The sequence below is a fragment of the Centroberyx affinis genome, unplaced genomic scaffold (assembly GCF_046629955.1).
Source record: "Centroberyx affinis isolate AG114_WGS23_722 - 3 ecotype Tasmania unplaced genomic scaffold, CSIRO-AGI_Caff_v1 ptg000582l_1, whole genome shotgun sequence".
Lineage (NCBI taxonomy): Eukaryota > Metazoa > Chordata > Actinopteri > Beryciformes > Berycidae > Centroberyx > Centroberyx affinis.
Genome location: NW_027279222.1, coordinates 346,323 through 354,300, shown reverse-complemented (window position 1 = coordinate 354,300; position 7,978 = coordinate 346,323).

Sequence of the window (7,978 nt, the reverse complement as noted above, 5' to 3'; positions counted from 1 at the left end):
TGTTTTGTTTGGTTCTGTATTCTGTCCATTTCCCCCCTTTTTTTTTTTTGTAGGACATGTTTGCATTTCTTCCACAATATTGAATCATTGTTCTTCACTTCAGTTGGGGGATCCAGTTTGTACCATTTTCATGTGTTTTTTTTATATATATATATATATATACCAGCAGCTAGCAACACTTTAACCAAATATTTAACTTCCTAATTAACATTTGCTTCTATTTAACACTGAACACGTCTAAAGCAGTTCATAGCCCAGTATCCTATTCAGCACCCCATGGTGTTTACATTCATTTGTCCACAAGACCTCCAGCAGGGTTGCTGAATAGAGAAATGTCTACTTTTAATTTTTGGACTAATGAAAAATCTTACTAGGTTTTTCCAACTGAATTCCTTATAAATCATTGAATTGGTAGCTGTGTGTTGGATCCTACATATATTAAGGCATTCATCATTTGTAATTTTAATGTTAAGTTCTAATTCCCATTTTTCTTTGAATCTACATTCCTCCAAACTCCGCCAGAGAGCGGACATTACTCTACATTATTTATGCACTGGTTAAAATCTCTGGTTATCTCGTTCACTGTAGTTCACTGGGAGAGTCTATTTTTATCTCTTTCTCAAAATAATCTCTTGTAGATTTCTAAAAAGATCATGATTTTCCAGGCCATATTTGTCCTTTAAATTTTTAAAACTCTATCACTGCATTCTCAACTGGTTCATAGTGCCGCAAGGCCTTTATGTATCCATTGTTTAAACCTCTGGTCATAAACTCCTGGTTTGAATTTGGGATCAAAGGCCAGCCAGCTTAGAGTTCTCATTTCTTTTTCTTTATTTAAAGATGGTCGTTTTCAAGAAGATTCAACTTCTCTATAAATAATTTTAATGGAACACAAAGCCACTGTGAAGCTTGGCATCTGAAAGCAGACGACAGCACAACACATGCTGTCCTTCCCCCATGTGTCCTCAACCAACATTTGTCAGGACAATGTTAAGAAACTCAATGCAGGGAATGTTAAGCCATGTTTGTGCTTGTTTGTCTTTGAGAGTATTGGAAAGGGAAAGAGAGACATTCCATGGCTGAGTAATTGTTGTGGTTGCCCTGGTGTCATCTCTTGTTGTTTCAGTGCCATTTAGTGTGAGAGGTATTTGTTAAGCTTGAATGCCCCTAGACAAGCATGGATAATATACATTGTGTTTGCCAGAGCAAGTGGGGGTTGCCGGTGTAACATGGTGGATTTTCATTTCAGCACAAGCAAGGCTTTTATGAATTTCACATCACTGTCCAACTTCCAGCTCTGTTTCTTTTAGAGCTTTTTAGTCTATCATCACACCGGAAACACCTGCAAACAACTCAGGATTTACTCAGCTATATTAGAAACTAGCGGGGTACAAATGGATATCATCACTGCACCTGTGTTTCATCATCAGTGAATTCAAATCCCCAGACCATGATTAGATTAGACTAGATTAGATTACATTAGATTATCTCATACATTTACATCTTACATTCACACAGACCCACAGACATACACATGTACACACACACACACATCCAAACAAAGCAGAGAGCAAATCTGATTTATTTCTATAAAAAATCCCACACAAACCTCAGAAATGTCAACTTGTTCTGCCATTTGTCAAAGCAGGTTTGAGCGTGTTTATTTTATGCGTGCATTGTATGTGGCAAGTGTATTGATGCAATCGCAATTCCTTTTCCTTTTTGACGGCTGTCTCATTTCCGCCTGCACACCTTGGCTGTAGACCCACATATCTGACAGCAGTCTGACCCACACACGCCTGCTGGTGGAAGCAATAATGCCCTGTTTTTTTTGTGTTTTTTTTTTTTTTTACAAAGCACCTTCTCTCTGCAAGTTGGATTTGAAATCACGTAGCACCTCCTACTGTTTGAAAAAGAACTTCTCATTCCTACACTGAACCAGATGGACCATAGCAAGTTATTCAGTACAGCACAAGTCTTTTCATGGTTTAGTGCTTGATTCATGGGGCACCGTTGTACAGAATTTGAAAAACTCTCAAAAAGTATGGGGGTTGACAGATCAAACAGTAAACATTTTTTCTCAATAACAGACCATAAAGAACAGTCCACATCTTGCTACAAAGTTTGTTTTTTCCCTGTGATTCTTGCTCAGTAAAGGTGAGCATGGTGAGATCTATCATTGCTGCATACAATGATTCAAAAGATTTAAGGCCTCATGCTGCTACCCTAAAGCTTAGTGGCCTATATGGCTTTATTCACTCAATCTATTGTATATGGGTTGTTGTGATCATATCAGATAATTACATCTCTTTCATCCCTATAATTCACAGTAAACTAAGTGTTTGAAATGTGCTGAAACCCAGCAGGTGTCTAACTTATAACTTATAAACGCCTAATTGCATTGAAAAGCCATGTGAATGTATCCAATAAATATCCACATCCTCATCACCATATCTTTATTTATAGGCAGTGCAGGCGATCCATTCCCAATTGATTCCTAGCCAAGAGAAAATGTCGCAGTCACCATGTCTGTATGGAAATAATCAGCATGATAGAAAAAGCATAAAGCAACAACATGTAACAGGTTACACAGGCACATGTCAAGCTGTGATGAATAAAGGCATTTTGTTTAATATTATAAAAGCATGAATAGGAAATCATATCCGTCCTCTGTCATGCAGCTGGCATGCGGGAGAAACACCTGAAAAACAACTGAGATAATATGTGAAAGAGATGGAGATGTCATGCACAAATTAGCCAGACATCCCCGCTGTCACAGAGGAACAGTGGGAGCTGTTTAGATGTCATGCTTCACTGCCTATATATTAATGAGCCAATTCATCAGGTGCATATTCACCATGGGTTCATTTCGCTTTGAACTAAATGGAAAAATGCACGTCACTCTGTCACAATAATGAATTTTTCACAAAACCTACATAAAATAAATACCAACCATTCGCCTAGAGGCTACCATATTATTACTGATAAATACATAAAATCTACACTAACATAACAATTTGTAACTGGATGAATAAGCCTCCCTCAATTCAGAAAATAAAACAACGTGTTCTGGTGGAAAATAACGTGTTATGATGGAACCAGAGTTGCAGGATCGACATAATGACACTAGATGGCGCTGTATGAGAGAAAGTTGCTGTAGAGCCCCGTGCACTCCAAGAACTTCAAAGAGAAATGTAAGAGATTCGGGTTTTACATTTACGCCACCAACTTTGATTACACCACCATATCTGGCATCCTATACTATTAACATTTGTCTCAAGATTCAGAAAAACATAGCCTATCTAAGTTTATAATATAAATTTAGTTGGCTAAATGCATAGGCCAATAACAATAACCCTATGTTTTCACATATTACAGCCATATGTGTTTGATTTCTACAGTATTTCACTTCTGTGTCTATGTAGAGGGGCTTATGTAACCTTATTAATTGTAAATGTAAATGTTGCTAAGGTTGATTTATGATTAATAGACAACAGTGTTGAGTCAACACCTAAAAACGTTGGAAATGGACAACCTATACAGGTATTTGAATGTGGTTAGATTCTCTGTTGAGCACTGTAAATTTCCTCAAAACCACCCAAGATAATTGAGACAAGGCGATGCCGGCGATTTTGAACAGACTGATTGATTCAGCAAATGTAATTTCCTCGGTCATGCCATGATTTCACACCGCGCAGAAGCTCAATGATCCTGAATGTGTCAATTTGCACTGCGACGCGCAGGGAGCAGCGTGATGTGCTCCAAGTAGAGGTCCTGTGGGGACAGCATCACACCAGAGGGGCGAGGCGGGGTGCTGGGGGTTTGGAGGCGACTGTCAGGCCAGTTCAGCAATAGATTTTTACCCAGAGAGCACCCGGCTCCCCCTGCACGGGCTGCCTTGGTTAGCGGTGATCAGGGTGAACAGGGTGGTCGCCGCCTGCATCTCTCTCTGAGTCTCTCTCCTCAGCGCACAGGCGCCCTGCACTCCAGTCTGCTGACACGCCGGGAGGAGAGTCCGTACAGTACGTCCGTATCACTGGACTCTATGTGGATACAAAGCCTGGTGAACACACATCCATGGGGATACTTTATTAGGAACTGTAGCCCGCGACCTTTACATGAAAACAGGTAAGTGACTTAGATTTTTGGGGGAGATGGCAAATTTCTAGCCTATGTTTCCAATTCCACAATTTAAAATAGCTCTAGCCATTGCCGCGATGAACTATTGAAATCAATGTCTTCATTATTGCTCGAAGCCCACCAAACAGTGCGTGTATAGGCTATAGTGCATATATTTCTTTTTTCAGTTTACGAACAAACTCTTGTCTTTATAACCAATCACAGAATTAAAGCCGATATAGGCCAATTCTCCATCTGGTATGTATTCTTGCCGTCCTTGTAATTAATTGTAGTATGTTTGTGACTTTAAGTGATACGTATACTTATAGTCTAACAGTCTAGGATGATATCATTTGTAAGATTCAGGTGTGGAGCTGAATTAATGAAGCCACGCACTGACTGGGTTGATAAATCCAGCATACAGCAGAAAGTCTCCAGGTGAGCGGGGCAGGACAACAGTAATAGCAGCAGGAGGAGACAATTGGTCTGTTGTGTGTAGATGATAGGATGTGATAATGAAAGTGGACCCTGCCGGCCAGGCCAGTCCTGAACACAAAGATCATTCTCAACAAGTCTGGTACTGTGGGCGCCTGCTTGGTGCTGAGGCAGCGAGTATGTGTGACAGGACCATCATTCACCAAGATACCTAATTGCATTAGTGTCCGACTGGACAGAAAAATTGGCTTGATGAGCTGAGCCAAGTGAAAACCCAAACTAAATGCAAATGTCCTTTGGAAACACATTTTTTCTTAACTTTTGCTACCCTTGAATATACAGTATCACCATCTCTGCATAAAAGGCCACATTTGGCAAACTAGATATAACTGTAGTGTAATTACATTATTCCATTGTACTCTATTTAGATCTTTACCAGGCAGTCATGATTAATTTCCCACTCTATCCTCCTGGTCATACAATTCCCAGATGTTTCCAGTGTTTGTCTTTGCTACATACAATTCACAGAAAGTGAATCATTTAAAGGATTATTTTCAATTAGCTTTGAGGGCACAAACAGGCTTGTTAACATCTAAATTAACCGTACTGTAGGCTTACATACAAATTGTTAATTAATTCTTAACAGAATTAGCATCAAGAGTTCCCTAGGATTGAAATAGCAGCAATAGATAGAAATGAGTCATGTAATCTTGTTCACACTCTATGTTTAGGCCTGAATCTGGTCATTTTAGCTCAATTGGCACATTTGAAATTCACAAGGCTGATCATCTTTAGACTCTCCGGTAAAATAGAATCGATAAAATAACATCTCAAAAAGGACCAGCCCATTGATTTAGGAAAGTGGTTAAACAATGCTCCTTCCTGCCTGGAGACACTCATGAATCTTGAATGTGCACCTAGAGTCTTCAATACATGTGTATCTGCTCATACACAAGTGGAAACCTGTGAATAGAGAGGAACAGGACACAACTCGAGAATTGTACATCAACTAGGGTGTGTGTGTATTTCGTGTAAGTGTTTTTCGACTTTTGTGTAGAAGAATTCATTTGGATGTAACACGTTGTATGTCTCCTACGCTGCGATGTTACTGAGGAAATAGGAGGATGTGATTCAGATTTGTCTTCCCAAGCACATAACAGAGGTCGATAGGGAATAGGATTGTGTAGTGTGTGTATGTCAACATGCTATTTGTGTGTTTGTGTGTGCGTGGATGCATGCGTATGTGTTCCTGAAATGCTGTAAAAGGAGAATAACATGCACCATCTGGTTGTTTGAGAGAGAGAGACCCGTATCTCTTAGAGGGACAAAGGGAGACCATCAGGTATTGCTGACTCGCTGTCCAAATGTAATTCCTTAATGCACTCTGAGAATCAAAGATCTAATAAGAAGTGGAAGAGCCTCTTCAATAATGAAACCCCACCAGCATCTCTCTGCTGCAGAGTACGGGCTGGGGGCCGAGAGGCTTCATAAATAACAGAAGCCAGACCTGACACATGCTGCTCCAACGTCTGGGAACTGCCAATAATCCTCCTCATCTACTAAGATGCTGTTCCTGCAGACTGAGGGGGAAAAACAGGCACCTTGCTCAGTTGGTTTGCAGTCATCAAGTCCTAGCAAATGCAGCCCAGCACAGCAGCTTTACTCGATTAAACTGTTCTGCAGAACAAGATCATGGATATTCAATCACCTTGCTGAGGAGGGGGATACAAGAAGAGCTTTCCTGGAGAATATGGCCCTTTACAGCAAAGGAGAGCTGAATTGTTTCCATGCTAAAGAGACATAGATTGTATGTTGATACATAACATATTTTTTTATTTTCTTGCAATCAAAGTAGAGTTTTGGGAGACAAATCAATATCAAAGGAGAGCTTAATCTGCTCTGAAAAAGAGTCAGAAATTTTATGTAGATTTCTAACATTTCATTCTTTTGGATTCTGAGTTTTGTGAGGCAAATCAATATCATCGTGTTTAGTCATGCATTCATTTAGATATTGTCACAGGAGCATTGTTGTGATACATATTAATTTCCTCTCTAATATTTGAGATAAATCCCCTGTAGCAATTAACCTGTATTTGAGCAATTAACCTGTGTTTGTCAGTATTTAATCACTACAGACTCTTGAGGCTTCAACTCCCTCCCACTTCCAACTCTGTCAATTGAAATAGATTTTGCAATGCATATCCTTCTTTCTATATTACATGTTTTGACATGATATGCAGGGCTTTGTGGTAGAAGCACTGCATGAAATACAACCACACTAAAACACTGATCTGTGATTTGGCATTTTCTCTGCAAGAACCCTGTGTAAGTTTCTTTGTTTTGGGCCTTCACGTGTTGCTATGAAGAGGGCCTTTCTTTGAGAATGTAATGTGGCCCTTGCTCCGTCTCTTCTTGAGATTGAACCAATGGCTGACAGAGCCTCAGGCTGTCTCTTCCATGAAAAGATAGGCCTGTGTTGAGCTCTAATGATTGACCCAACAGGCCTCATGACTCTCCTGTTGTGTCTCACAGAGAGTCTCATGAGTGCGATTTATTTAGCTCCCAACTTCCTCTCAAAGAGCAGCTTTCAGGCAGTGTATAAGTCTACAGAAAGTGACTACTGAAATAAGGATAGGTGTATGCTAAGTACACCACTCCAGTGACTAAGCACTGTACATCAAGTGAATGAGCTAAAGGACTGCGTTAGTGACAGTAATCCGCTTTGCTCTGCAGTACACTAAATAGAGGTTTTTCTTTCAATTGGCCATCTGCATCAGTGTGTGTGTTTTTGTATTGGCGACCAAGAAGGAGAGAAGCTTTTTATCCCCCCCTTCAGCTGCCGAGTGCCTGAAATATTTAACAGGGACTGCACTATTTTTGGATTTGTGCTCAGTTTGTTGTGGAGCTTATGTAATATGTAGTTCTGTTTCAGCCCGATGTGCATGGTACTGTTGTGTACTAAATAGAAGTTTGAAACAGCTCAGCCCCTCCATATTGGGAGAGCAGTGTTGTTTGTTGTGATTATGCAATTTCCAAACACACAGTCCACTTGGCTCACTGAGATGATGTGTTTTATAAGAGAAGGTGTAGCGGTGCTGTTAACAGTATGATTCAAGGTGATAATGGAGTATGCTCCACAAAATCCATTCCATCTAATCTAAAGCCATTTTTGTTATTGTTGCCCTTTCATATATTTCATATATTAATCTGGCTATGTGTTTGGCCCTCAGTAACAGTTAAATAATGTGTCCATACTGTACTAAACAGCATACAAGGCATAAAACATACTGTAAGGGATGTTGTGTCGTGCCGTGCACAGTTGAGATTTATGAATAAATCTGAACGAGGACCTCTGCACCATGTGTGCACTGATGAATTCATGTGCCATTTCTGATATAGCCTCTTGTTCTTCAAGTAAGCAGAG